At 36.1% G+C, this 15,571-nt stretch overlaps 1 protein-coding gene across 1 annotated transcript in view; it reads right to left on the minus strand.

The window, feature by feature from the left end:
- The window catches only part of LOC106674000, a 169,837-nt gene extending 158,787 nt beyond the window's left edge, over window positions 1-11,050 (minus strand). The window contains exon 1 of the mRNA XM_024226048.1: window positions 11,029-11,050. The gene's annotated coding sequence lies outside the window, so the exon portion shown is untranslated. The remainder of the gene's footprint in view (window positions 1-11,028) is intronic.
- Window positions 11,051-15,571: the final 4,521 nt, after the last annotated feature.

Genomic DNA, 15,571 nt, shown 5'->3' on the forward strand with positions numbered 1-15,571 from the left:
AATAAGCGAGAGGAGACCAGGACAAACATAAATGAATATCTGTCTAAGTTTTTAGTGGAATAAGTTTTGAATGTTAAACATTTTGGAACAGTGTAAGAGAGATAATTTATACGTCAGGGTTATAAGAGACCTTTAAGGCAGACTTCAAGTTTTTAAGTTAAATAATTTTTAATTGCGATATTTTCTGTTGATGGATTTTAGATGATGTACCTATGCGATAAAGTACAGTTATCTTTTTGAATATCAAAATTTCTTTTAATAATCGAGAAAATGCCCGTTCTGTAGAATTTATTTTTCACATTGTCAAGTTAACTTTGACATATGTCGGTTCTTATTTATCTAAAGTAACCAATTGATTTATTTTTCAATTGGTAAAATATTAATTCAGAAAGAAAAAACAGTTTTGAAGTTTGTGGTTGATTATTATTTTAACACCTGACGAATAAAGGCCACCGGCTCGTTACACAGTCGATTTCACATTTCAAAGCATGTTCCCACACTCCACTCTTCTCGAACACTTTCGACATTTTTGTATTTTGTTTCTCGTAAAACTTTAGTTTTGTTGTAATTCAATTTCATTCACTTAGTGCAACAGTTTGGGATTACTCAGGAATGCTCCGAATGCCGTTAATCGCCGGATTAACCCTATTACGAACCGTGAGCTAACTATGCAACCGGTTCCCGGCGGATCTGCAAAAGGGCTGCCTCCTCTGAATTAAAATCGCCCGTGCTGGCATAGAAATATCGAAATTAATTACACTTCTGAACAAGTTTTTTACATCCGCGACCACTCTAGAAAGTCACCTGTGTCATTTATTTCGTTAGTGTGGTAGGTGTTTGTGTTTCTATAATTATCACAGTATTTTTAGCTTAAAGAAAAAACTAAAATAAAATAGTGGACATTAATAAAAGTTAAACAAAAACCGTCTTGGCGTTTGGTGTAAGTTTGATGATTTCCGATTAACTTTTCTGTGGTTGGTCTTGTCTCACCCTACTTATAACCCTGACCGTCTATTTCACACTCCACTGTACCGGACTCAAAAAACCCGTAAATAATATATTTCTTTAACTTATATGCTTTACTTTTAAAGGGAGAAAACCTTTACCTTTTCAGAGCTTGGTCTTGTCTCACCCTACTTATAACCCTGACCGTCCATTTCACTCTCCACTGTACCGGACTCAAAACCCCATAAAAAAAACTTCCTTAACTTAAATGCTTTACTTTCAAAGGGTGAACACCTTTAACTTTTCATAGCTTGGTTTATCTCACCCTACTTATAACCCTGACCGTCCATTTAACATTCCACTGTACCGGATTCAAAAACCCATAAAAACTTAAATGTTTTACTTTTAAAATGCGAAAACCTTTACCTTTTCAGGGCTCGGTCTTGGCTCACCCTCCTTATAGTCCTGACCTTAAATAATAGGACTTCTTTAATTTAAATACTTTAATTTTACTTATTTTATACTTAAATATTTTACCATTTTTAGTAACGTGTCTCCACCTGCTTTTACCACTAACCATGACACTCCATTTTGTCTTTGGCTTCAGTCATCTTGCATCAAGACAGGTCAACTCATGTCTTGACTAAAATATTGAGTGTAGAGAGACCGAGAATATCCTCAGCGGCGTCTTGTCTCACCCTGCTTATAACCCTGACCGAGTGGTTTGTACTCTACTGTACCGGATTCAAAAAAAAAATCTTTAACTTAAATACTTCAATTTTAGCTATTTTACACATAAATATTTTACCATTTTGGGCGGTATCTTTTCTCACCCTGCTTATAACCCTGACCGAGTGGTCTGTACTCTACTGTACTAGATTAAAAAAAAAAATCTTTAATATAAATACTTTAATTTTACTTTTTTTACACTTAAATATTTTACCATTTTTTGTGCTATTTTATCTCACCCTGCTTTTACCCCTAACCGATTATTATCCGCTCTACTGTAAAGGACTTCAAATAACCCATAAAAAATTATTTTTTCAACTGTATAGGAACTTGTAGTTTAGTCATTTTCCATCAAATTTTCACCCTTTCTGTTGTTGGTCTCGTCTTACCCTTCTTATAACCCCCCTAACCGTACACTGTACAGTAACTAAAAAACCTCACAAAAAAGTTGATCTTCCATAGAAAACCTTGAGTAGCAACTTGAACTGTAGTTCTTTACGTTCGACATGGGCCAGGTCTAAAATATTGAATTAAGAAGATCCTGAGCCCTGTCTCTGTCTCACCCTGCTTATAACCCTGACCGATCTCTTTACCCTCTACTGTACACGACCTCAAAAATCTTAAAAAAGAGCATTTAATAAACTTAGTAACTAGACTAGAAACCCATAGTATGTTTGTCTTTAAAGGAAAAATAAAATAAAAAATAGCGAACATTAATGCGAAACCATAAGTCTTGGTTAATCTTTAAAACCGTGGACATTTCCTAAAAAAGAGAAAATCTGGAAAACTTTCCCCCGTCACTTTACCAGCGTTTAATTACTACGACGATCCTCTTTTCAGCCGGTAATAATAATAATTGATGTTATTAAGGTGAAACTTCCGCGGTGCGCTGCCTCTTTGCATTGCCGGTCGACGGTGTTTTCGGGTCAATTATAAGAAATATGCAGATACGGCGAACGGCACGGTAAACGGGGCGATTATTATATTACGAGAAAAAAAAGGTTCATCTTCCTATCGCCAGATCGAGGTGAATAAACCTTTCTCCAGGGCAGAACAGGCAAAAATCTAAAACATAACTCGTGAGAGAATGGGTGGCCGCAGGCTCGTTGGAAAAAATGACTACTTTATTTCCCCGAACTAAATCCGTGTATTCGCTATCATTCCGTCCAAAACAAAATCGCCAAAGTTCAATCATGTAAAAATGGTCTGAGGAAAACACCCAAGTTTCAACCTCAACCTTAGCGATATCATATATATTTTTTTATTTAGGAAAAAATGTAAAATGAAATTTAAATATTTAACAGTTACCTACAATCAGAGAGATTTCTTGTTAAGGGCTGCGAGATGATTTTGTAGGAGTTTGGTTATTACCGATCGTCATGGTTTGGACATAACTAAAACGGCGAGTTCATCTCTGTCTCAGGGGTGTCTCGACCTACTTATAACCCTAACCAATCACACCTTGTTCACTATTCACTCTAGAAAGCATTTCTTCAAATTAAATGCTTATATGGAAATCTGTAGTTTTGTGGTTCAAAGATCAGCATTTCAGTGGTTTTTAAGGCCTCACTCTGCTTATAACCCTAACTTTTCCTTCTACCATGCAAGATCATAAAAAACATATTCAACTTGCATGCGATATTTTAGTTTGGCTTTTCCGATTGTTATTTCGTCATTTTCAGTGGACCTTATCTCACCCTGCTTATATCCCTGACGGTTCGATATACACTCTACTACATAGGACCTGACCGAGTGGTTTTTACTCTACTGTACAGGATTTTAAAAAAAATTCTTTAACTTAAATACTTTAATTTTTCTTATTTTATACTTAAATATTTTATCATTTTTGGTGCTATATTGTCTCACCCTGCTTATAAACCTGACCGAGTGGTTTGTACTCTAATGTTCCGGATTCAAAAAAAAATCTTTAACTTAAATACTTTAATTTTACTTATATTTCACTTAAATATTTTACCATTTTTGGTGATATCTTGTCTCACCCTGCTTATATCCCTGACCGTTCGATATACACTCTACTACATAGGACCTCAAATACCCCATAAAAATTATTTATTCTAATTTAAATATTTGTATTGTAATGCGGAGTTTGTGATTTTTGATCAATTTTTCACCATTTTCAGTTGTTGGTCTAGTCTCACCCTACTTATACCCTAACCGTCCACTTTACACTCTACTGTGAAAAATCCATAAATAACACTTCTTTACTGAAATACTTTAATTTTACATACTTTACACTTAAATATTGTACCAATTTTTTTAATACTTATCTAGGAACCGATAGTTTGTCGTTTTCAATCAACTTTTCACCCTTTCTGTAGTTGGTCTTGTCTCACCTTACTTTCACCCCAACCGTCCAGTTTACACCTTGCTGTACAGGAACTAAAAAAAGCTCACAAAAAAGTTCATCTTCCATAGAAAACCTTGTACAGCAACTTGAACTTTTGTTTACGATCGATATGGCCAGGTAAGGGTAAAATATTGAGTAGAAGATACTGAGCGGGGTCTTGTCTCACCCTGCTTATAACCCTGACCGATTCCTTCACCCTCTACTGTACACGACCTAAAAAAAGCGGTGTCATGTACCACCCTGCAACCCCTCAAGAAATCCGCTTTAACAATTACTTCTTCTAACGTAAAAAATTATATAAACTTGCAGTTTGTTGTTTTCGATCAACCCTGTCCATAACCGTGTCCGACCTCTTCATACTCTGATGTAACGGAACAACAACCCCGAGAAAAAACATACAAAATTTAATTGGAACGTTTAGTTTGGTCGTTGGAGATCCCATTTTGCCATTTTCAGTCGTGTCTTTTCTCGTATAATTCATCATGGTCCTTTTTCCCTAAATATTTTGCCATCATCAGTGGTGCCTCGTCTCCCCCTGCAAATCCACATACAAAAGTACCACTTAAATTTAAAAACTTGTATAGAAATTTGAAGTCTGGTCGTTTCCGTACACCCTTTCGCCATCTTGAGTGATATCTTGTCTCACCCTGCTTATATCCCTGATTGAATACAGATACCAAGAGACTCTAATGAGAAATTTTTCATTTTAGATATTATACCGTGTAAAAAGGTGTACATAACCTACATTCTTTGTTTAAAATTAGGCTCAAACATGACACACCAAACAAGCGAGAATTGGCGGACCAGGAAGATCGTAAACAGCTAAACTAAGGTTATATTTTTTGTTCTAACGACTCCGTTATATAAACAATAATCTTTTAAAGGAACAATTAGGAAAAACTCCGAAGGTTTGATTTAAATCGTCCAACAGTACTTTTTGCCGACAATGGCCGGGCAACAAACCATCTTTAAAATCAAACCGGACTTCAATAATAATTTAAAAATCCAATCTCATGAAATATAACAGAAAACAAATATAATCAAATGAGCCGAGCCGAGGCTATTGTTCGACAAGAAGCCAATCGTCCGTCCTCGCAGCATAAAAGGAAGCCGGAGGTGAAACACAATCAAGCCGGACAATGGCCTTTATAGCTGGCCGATAGCTGTTAGCTGCGACCTTAGGAAAAGACCCAGGTGAAAAGTCGACGTGAGGGACGAAAGTCGAAAACGTAACGAGACCAGAACAGACAAGCTTTCCCTGATTCACCACATTGTGTCGATTTGACAGCCATATATCTACACCTGAAGAAAGTTGATGAGCAGAATACAGTATCAAAACGGTTAAACACCCAGGAAACATTAGTAAAAATTCAAAATTACAACACAATCAGCATCAGATTCTTTATACACCGAAAAAGAAACATAAAAAAGGCATAAGTTGCAGCTCCAATAACAAAAAGAAGACTATTCCAAACGACGAGTACATAAATAACCTTGTAAGTATTTTTTCAAATATGGTGCCTACTTCCTAACCAAAATTGAAGTTCTTTTGCATCGCATATTTTCATCTAGGATGCTGAATCGTTTTAGAAACTCCTATGATGGTCTTGATCCATCAGTATCTAAGCATACTTCATGTTACTAAAATCTCAACAACTTCAGACATTCTTCTTCTCGCGTGACATTAGGCGTTTATGTCAGTTTTTATTGTTTAAGCACCGCGGAAGGACCTGCAAAACACACAATATCTAGGACATCGAGACGTGATCCCTGGTTTCAGATGTTTTATGGTCAGTGGAACAGTTCCTCTGTTATGACCGTAGGTCCAGGACCGTATAGTGCTTACAAAACCGTAATTTTATCAGAAGATATGGCTGATCAGGCAATATATCCGGAACAAAACCTTTTGTCAGGTTACCCTTCCACATGTACTACCTCCATAATCTACTATCTAGGTTTCATGAAGTGGCTGTTGGTATGTTTTATAATCTGTACCCTTTATGCATTCTTCTTCTCGTGTGGCATTTGGCGTCTAAGTAAGTTTTTATTGTTTAAGTACCGCGGAAAAACCTGCAAGACGCTCAATATCTAGGGTTATACACTGATGCGACCGATACTGCGATGCCAGGTTCCAGGTGTTTTATGGTCAGTGGAAGTCATAGTTCCTCTGTTATGATCGTCCGTCGCCAGGTCCGTATAGTGCCTATAAAACTGAAATTTTGCCGAAGGATATGGCTGATGAGGCAATCTCTCCGGAACAAAACGTTTCGTGACGTTACCCATCACCATGTACTACCTCCATAATCTACTATCTATATTTCATGAAGTGGCTTTAGTGTGTAGGTATGTTTTATAATCTGTACTCTTTATGCATTGAAAGTCATGACAGCAACGATAAAAATCCACCATTTTATCAAGAATGCTTCATCAAGGAAATACAGTTCCTCTGTTATGATCTTACTCACCACGTCCATACAGTGCTTATAAAACTATAATTTTGCCAAAGGATTTGTTTGTTGATGTAATCTGACCAGAACAAAACCTTTCGTGAGGTTACCCTTCACCATACCACCACTTATCACCCAGGTTTCATGAGATTGCTTTTGTATGTAGGTATGTGTATGTTTTATAACCTGCGCTCTTTATGTTTAGAAATTCATGACAGCAAGGATAAAACTAGACTAAAGAAAACTAGATATTTTAGGAACATCTTGAAACTAAGGTGCACTACGAATAACATAAAAATGTGTGCAGATATCATTGCACTTTGTTTTTATTAAAATCGTACTAATTATATTTAAAATTTTGATATACGTTAATAAAGAAACTTGGTTTTTTCCTTGATTATGACCGTTAAAGAATCCGACTTGATCAGACCAAACTCTTCGTTTTTTGCCCGCTAGAAGACTGTTTGTTCCCCGACAGTTACCTATCAAAGAAACATATTAATTTCTCGTTATACAATTAATGCAACAAGAATGACTATGTCGTTAAAAGATGATCAGTACAGGGATAAAGGAACTCGTGGCACAAAAGGATCGAAGGGTTCCCCGTCGAGCTCGAAGGGCATCGGCCCAAACAAAAGGACAATGGCGAGATTGCCAGATACCGGCGAGATTGATGACTTCGACAATGATCCGGTTGTTATGATTGATCTGATATAATTTTTTTAATAACAGACATCTCACGAACACCAAATACGAAAATGTACTGCATGACTTCGCCCACCGTGCCAAGTCAGGACATACTTGGATATTGGATAACGCTTGATCAAGACAAAATAATATCTATATAGATTTTAAAAAAGCAATATTAAAACACCTAAACAAACATCATAAGTACAAAAACACCAAACATTAGGAAAAATGTAATTAGCAAAATCAGATGTCAGAATGGTCAACTTCAGTACAGTACGCTTAAAGCCCTGTTTGCCTTGAAATACATCCATTTAGACAAGCGTGCTCTTTTTCTCTTGAAAGTTTACTTGTTTAAATAATTACCAATAGTAATTTACTGTCCATCTTTGCCTGGTTTAATGAATGAAACCCGGACAGAGGGATAGAAAGACACATCGCGTGCAGGAAGTGGAAAATCGAGACCGCACGACGGCATTCGCATCGCAGGTAAACTAATATTATAATTGTCATAAAGTTTAATTACTTTTTGCTTTGTTCTCATTTGTTATAACTTACATCTGAATCAGTGAAAATTGTCAATTCGTTATTTTTGACAATAGATCAAGGGGGAAAATCTAAGATCTACAGATTTCTTTTCCTTTTCCGCAAAGAAATCCTATTCTTCCAACTTATATACGGAAATGAAATTTGAAAATAAGTCATATATGATCTTGAATATTTTCTACACAGTTGCAAATTCAAAAGGGAAGAAAAAATCCGAGCTAATGAAAATTATATTTCTCAGGAATGCACAGCTTAAAGGTCGCATAGAATTTGTTTCCTTCTAACTAGGAAATCCAAGTAGCGATCGCTATCGAATAACATTGAAATATGTGCACAATGTTTATTCAGAAATCGTGAGATGCGGTCTGGTGTGATGTAGGTTTCAGAAAAACATTTTCTTTATCGTGCCGACGTTTCGATCTTTATTGAGATCATCTTCAGGGCCTGGGATTTACAAACATGGTTTAAATTTAACAAATTCATGTAGGATGTGGAAAAAAAGTCAATTTATACAATGCAAAAAAAATTTTATATTCAATCAAAGTATTTCTATTCACTCAAATTGTTTGTTTTCTGCGTAGAAATACTTTGATTGAATATATATTTAAACAAATTTGCATTTTATAAATTCACTTTTTTCCACATTCTACTTGCATTTATTAAATTTAAACAATGTTTGTAAATCCCAGGCACTGAAGATGATCTCAATAAAGATCGAAACGTCGGCACGATAAAGAAAATGTTTTTCTAAAATCTACGTCATACCAAACCGCATGTCACGATTTCTGAATAATCATCGACTAACGGTCACTAATCACCACACATATGTACACAATAAAGAAAAAATCGTGCTTCATTGAAATCCATCAAATCCCTCGTAAGATAAAAACCAGTCTGTGTACTAATCTGATCCAATGCTGAAGATGGCGAGTAGCCGAAACGCGTCTGACAGGCCAACGCGGCGAAGGTAGGCCAAAATGATAGGAAACTACTAGATTACAGATTGTATGGGGATAATTGATAAAAATCCCCTACAGATGTGATTTAAAATGGACAAAAAGCTCGATTTTTGTTTTAGCAAATATATTTTTTGAATATGTTTTTGAACTAACCACCCTATCTGTTGTCTGCTGGAGAACATAGTACGGTAAAAAGAATATTCGAGCGCTCTCTGTCGGCTGGTACATGTACGAACATTCGCGTCCCCTCTGGTAAAAGAACCATCTTTCCAAACTATGATTAAGAAGTTTAATTTAAGCTTTAAACTTTTTTTTTAAACAGCCTTTCATAATTACTATTTCCAACACGAACAACAAAAATCCGGAAATAGAATTTTTATCCATATTTTATTGCTTTTTCAGTGGAACCTTACGATATTTTTCAATTAATTGAGGTTTTTAGTTCAGATAAAAAAGTCAGTGTCACGGGCGGGATTCGAACCCACGATCTTCGGCTTGATACGCCGCTACTCTACCACTTGAGCTATCGTGACCTCGATCCACGCCCACTAACTTCCCATCCCAATCCCACGTTTTAAATTTTCCCTCCTTTTTGCCATTTTTCAAATGTGTGATCTATTTGATTCTCGGCGACAAATGAAATGGCCACGGATAGCTCTAGTGAAGATATACTTCATTTTACTTTTTAAATTTTCGTGGTCCGCTTGACCAATTATTATCTTTCAATTAATTATGGTTTTTAGTTGAGATTAAAAAGTAGATCGAAGTCACGATAGCTCAAGTGGTAGAGTAGCGGCGTATCTAGCCGAAGGTCGTGGGTTCGAATCCCGCCCGTGACACTGACTTTTTTCTATTTTCTGTTGTTTAAACATTCAGTTGATCCCGTACACTCATTTACTCCCTCTCATTCCTTAATTGTGTGTGACTGCCTTTCTACTGTTCGTTCTACATGTATGTTTCTTGGTGCTCGTGTTAAGAACTTGGGATTTTATTCTCTGTCTCTGTCTGTCTGTCTCTCTCTGTCTGTCTCTCTCTGTCTCTGTCTGTCTGTCTGTCTGTCTCTCTCTCTTTCTCTCCCTCCCTCTCTTTCTCTCTCTCTTTCTCTCTCTCTCTCTCTCTCTCTCTCTCTCTCTCTCTCTCTCTCTCTCTCTCTCTCTCTCTCTCTCTCTCGTTTTGTCGACGGTTTTTTTTCCCATTTATCGGTTTGTTTTTTTATTGTCTAAACATTCAGTTTTTCCCATACTCTTATTCATTCATATCCTCCCGTTTCTTATTCGTTTGTTTGTCCATTTGTCTGTCTGACTTTCTTCCTCCTTAACTCCCACTTTTTCCTCATGTGTTTGTTTGTTTTTTTGTTGTCTAAACATTCAGTTTTTCCCTTACTCTTATTCACTCATTCCCTGCCTTTTCTCATTCGTTTGTTTGTTGATTTGTCTATCTGACTTTCTTCCTCCTTAACTCACACTTTTTCTCTATATGTGGGTGTCTGCTGCCTTTCTATTGTTCTGTATACATGTATATTTTTCTGTCTTCCTGTCAAAGACATTGGATTTTATATACATTTTCTCTCTCTTTCGCTTTCATTATTAGTTTAACTTCAATACGCGATCTAGAGTGTAAATAAGTGACATTATATTTTATCTTGGGTTTCATTCCATGTAAAATCCCATTTCTGCTTTTATTTCTGCGTTACGGTTTTCTTCTTAACTTATATTGAGAATTAATTTACTTAAATTTGATTCCCAAGTTTTTTCTACATTTTCGTTTACACCTGTAGTATAAAATATTGTACTGACTACAAAATTTCTTTCATGAGTTAAACCAAACACTGTTTTTATTTATTATTTGTTTACATATAAACTTTTGGAGTCTATAATCAGGCAGTTTTAAGGTTCAATAAAATGGCATATTGTAATTAATATAAATATATAAAAATACATATGATCTGAATAAACCACAAATTACGAGTGTCCTGATTTTTTTTTTTTTTTTTTTTTGAAAAATCTTCGATTTATGCTTGTTGTTAACTGGGTTCTTGCATTGCACTATTGTAAATAAGATTCTTACCCGCAAATATTAACTATTTTGATATAACAACCTTAAATTTTTATTTTTTGATGTATTTAACATATTCAGTAGTGAGGATTTCTTTTAAATCTTATCGTCAAAGTTTAAACTTTTGTTCCTTCAGAACAAATTATCATAGTATAAAAATATATTTTTATATTTTACCAGACAATTTTTAGATTATACTTTTTTTGAGATCTCCCTGTTTTTAAAAAATATCAAAAATACGTTCATTCTCTTAAAAGAAGAATGACATAAAGAGCACAGTCGATTTACTTACCATAGTTTGTAGCAAAAGACTGTCTTTTCTCTCCATAATTGTTTTACCCCGCTTTTCACTCACTTCCATTTAAAAAAATTTCTACTGTTTTCGTCCATTCTTCGGTGAAGACTGGTAAAGACTGAGTCCACTCGGCACAGGATGAAAGTGGAGGGCGATCCCGAGACATGTACTTGCAGGTTCGTGACATCACCTTGCTGTTCTGCTCAGTGAGTCAGCCTTCTGTATATTTAGATACGATTATCGTATAATTATACAAAAATTAATGAGCGGTAAAATAATGCTCGATGATCCGTTGTAAAATAAATATTGCAAAATTACGCGAGGGAGGATGAAAATCTGGATAAGAATGATTAGCATTGTTCTAACTAGAAATCTCATCAAAAATTTATCCCAATTTTTACTTTTTTTTGTATTTTTTCGATTACGGTCAAACAATAGGATAAATTGTTTGTTAAAAACATTTCAACGGGTGAATTTCAAAAATCCAATTTAACACAGGATTTTTCTTCGTTAAACTACGAATTGTATAGTGTGGTTGATTAAAAATTAGAAAAGCGATGCCCTAAGTACTCCGTAACAATAATTTGATGGAATAAATGGACCAATAACAAAGTAAATAAGTAAAACAAAGTCTCTCTCTCTCTCTCACTCTCTCTCTCTTTCTCGTTTTGTTTGCCCATATATCGGTTTGTTTTTTTGTTGTCTAAACATTCAGTTATTCCCATACTCTTATTCACTCATTCCCTGCCTTTTCTTATTCGTTTGTTTGTTGATTTGTCTATCTGACTTTCTTCCTCCTTAACTCGCACTTTTTCTCCATGTCTTCTGCCTTTCTATTGTTCGTTCTACATGTATGTTTCTTTGTTCTCCTGTTAAAAACTTGGGATTTTATTCTCTCTCTCTCCCTCTCCTTTTCTCGTTTTGTCTACGTGTTTGTTTGCTCATATATCTGTCTTTTTTTTTGTGGTTTGAACATTCAGTTGATCCCGTACACTAATTTACTTCCTCTTTCCTTATTTGTGTGTGTCTGTCTTTAACTAGATAGTGTGTGTGTGTGTGTGTGAGAGGGAGAGAGAGAGAGAGAGAGAGAGAGAGAGAGAGAGAGAGAGAGAGAGAGAGAGAGAGAGAGAGAACCATGAGAATGATAGGTATAAGGAGGTATACATATATATCCTTAAATTTTTTTTATATTTTATCTCTACAAACATGGCATCGTTTCGGTCTTGCAAATTTTCTTTTTTGCCTTGATAAATTATGCGTTGTATTTACGGCGCCTTACCTATTGTTATTACGTTCATAAGTCAATTTTCATAATTTATTTTTAATATGTTGATTGAGCATTGTTGATTTTTCTTTCTTTTATAGTTTGCTTCTATTCGTATTTTGGATAATAAAAAATTATTAAAGTAGAATTAGGGTCATTAGCAATGGTGAAAAATAGATATTAGTCCGCTGTTTCAATTTTGTTTACGAGTATCAACGAAATCCGATGTCGAGGACAAAGCAAAGGATGAAAAATTTTACATGTGGACCGGTTGAATGTAATGGCAGGATGCGATTCGGTGCAGGTTTCGTCGAATCCTCCGTCTGTCACACCCTGGACGATTTTCCTTTCTTGCTTTCTTCTTCGGGTCCCAAGAATGCTCTTCAATCCACGTATGCGTCCTCACGTAGACGATTCCCAAATACCAGAAAACCGGCATGTCTTCACGACCTAATTGGGTATAACACCATGTTTGTTTTTCGACAAATCGTGATCGTAACGTGAAGGTGTCGATGTGTACAGAAAAATTAAAGATCCTTTGTATCATTCGATTCACTTACTGGGCGTAAAAGCAGTGATTACCCCTTGGTAAAATGGTGTCCGTGGATTCCTTCGGACAAGGATATCACATTGCTAGTCGTGGGAACGATCATTCATAATGAAGGAGAAGCGTTATGAAAGAACTGACAAAATCCTATGCATGGAAAGATTAGTTTATACACGTTAAACATAAAGTACGTGAAATAATGGGTTTAAATATCAAAATACAGTTGTTTCTGATCATCCTTGTCTGCCATTCCATCCCTGTTTTCGTATAGCAGACGATCAAATAAAATAAAAAATCGTTCCTTTAAAATGCTTGGCTTCATCATCCAAAGTACCAAGCAGTTCAAGAATCTTTCTTGCTATGTCCATCTATGATTCTCTTATTCATCCTATTCTTGAATATGCCTCAATCATATGGAATCCGCACTACCACGCTGATATAAAACTTCTTCAAACTCTTCAAAATAACTTCATACATTATATTTCCAATTAAACTGTCTCAATAGCAATGCTAAATTCTCTCATGCTCCCATTAAATCTTAGTTCTTATTTCAATATTTCTGATCTTAGCAGCAGAAGAAAGTATTTTGAGATTATTTTCATTTTAAATTAATTAATAATTATATAGATTCCCCAGAAATCCTTTGAGATACACTGGCAAAAAAAATCCTCATAAGATCAGATAGCCAAGCAGCCATTAAAGTATTAGCATTTAAAAAAAATAACATCAAAATTAGTCAGTGAATGCATCCAAAATATCCAAAACCTAGGTAAACACAACAGCCTGATGATATCTTGGGTGTCAGGGCACAAAGGAATTTTGAGTAACGAAAAAGCAGTCACCTGGCCAGAGGAAGATCTGCAAGACCGTACATAGGCCCCGAAACTATACTTGGGATAACAAAAACAAATATAGAATCCTCCTTCACAGAATGGCTCCAAACAAAACAAAAGGATAAGTGGAAGAACTTCAGCGGCGTCCCGGAAACATTCTTCACAACTTCCTAATAAGTCTCAACAGACTACAAAGGAGAGGAAGAACACAGGAAAGCATCAGATACAATGATATGGTGCACAGATGGCTCCAAAACGAATGAAGGGACCGGATCAGGTGTTTTCTGTAAAGCCCAAAACATGAGCAATCAAACTCATTAGGGAAGTACACTTCGGTCTTTCAAGCAGAAATACATGCCATCAATGCTTGTGCCCTGGAAAATCTTAAAAGAGATTACACTGGCAAAAAAATCCTCGTAAGATCTGATAGCCAAGCACGTAAGCATGTAAAAGAATCACATCAAAATTAATCAGTGAATGCTCCAAAATCTCCAAAACCTGGGGAAACACAACAACCAGATGATACCTTGAATGCCAGATCTCAGAGGAATTTTAGGTGATGAGAATGCAGACAGACTGGCCAGAGGAGCAGAGCAAAACCTAGGCCCTGAACCTATACTTGGGATAACAAAAACAAATGTAGAATCCTCCATCGCAGAATGAATCCAAACAAAACAAAAGGAGAATTGGATAAACTCTAGCGGTGCTAGACACAGTAAACTTATGATGAAACAACCCTCACTGAGATGGCAAAAGCACTGCTGCAATTGGAGAGGGCCAAACTCAGAGGAGTGGTAGGACTACTAACCGGTCACTGCCATCTGAGAAAACATCTACACAACTTTTGCATATACAACGATGATCCCATTTGCAGATTATGTAATGAGGAGGAGGAAACAGCCACCCATATCACCTTCGAATGCGAAGCAACAGCTCAATGGAGATTTAACCTAGCATAAGGAAAAAATTTAGGGAATCAAATTGCAGCAGCGACAGTCAGTGACCTGATACTTCTAAGGAGAAGGATTAAGTCTATTGTACTGAACTAAGGAATTAGGAAGGTACAATAAGCCAGAAGGCTGCAGTGCCTGGGGAGAGCAAACCCCGCTTCCTAGTATCCTTTTTATCACACCATACCATACTCCAGCGGCACTAGACTCAGTAAACTTATGATGAAACAACTCTTACCTAGACTCACTGCTGCAATTGGAGAGGGCTAGACTCAGACCAACACTGGTCGTGGCGTGCAGGTCATAAAAAGGCCGACACCTCTAATCTAGGCAGGGTTAGAATTAGTTAGGTTATATATCTATCATGCAAAATCATCAAACTTCAGGAAACCAACTTTTTCTTTGTTTTCCGCTCACTCGCAGCTTCATTACTAACCTACCTGCCCTCTCTTCTTGATCGTCCTAGTAGGGTCTGTGCCACTCACTTCGCTATCCTCTCCTCTAATTCTCGTACCCGGATCTTTGACTCTGCAATGTAATTACCCAGCTTTCTGGTGGGCTTCTCCATTTTGAGCAGACCCTATTTTATCACCATCGCAATTTTTTTTTATCTGTTTCATTTCCCTGTTATCTCTTATCTCAAATATATAAATAATAAATACATGGCAAAAAGTGGGAAATATGAAAAAGTTATAGGTTGAGCTGATGAGTTGGTATCCTGGGGCCCGATGTCACAATAGCTCAAGTGGTTACAGCAGCAGTGTATGAGCCAAAGGTCTTGGGTTTGAGTCCCATTCGTGACTCTAATTTTTCATCACAACCACGCTTTACATAAAAATTATAAATTAATATATAAATAACGTTTGATTTTTAGGACTTTTCTTTGATGAGGCATTTTAGGCTGTTTCTTTGTTGGCTTTATTTCCAAATTTCCTAATTTTTATTT

The sequence above is a fragment of the Cimex lectularius genome, unplaced genomic scaffold (assembly GCF_000648675.2).
Source record: "Cimex lectularius strain Harlan isolate CLEC.00 unplaced genomic scaffold, Clec_2.1 scaffold110, whole genome shotgun sequence".
NCBI lineage: Eukaryota > Metazoa > Arthropoda > Insecta > Hemiptera > Cimicidae > Cimex > Cimex lectularius.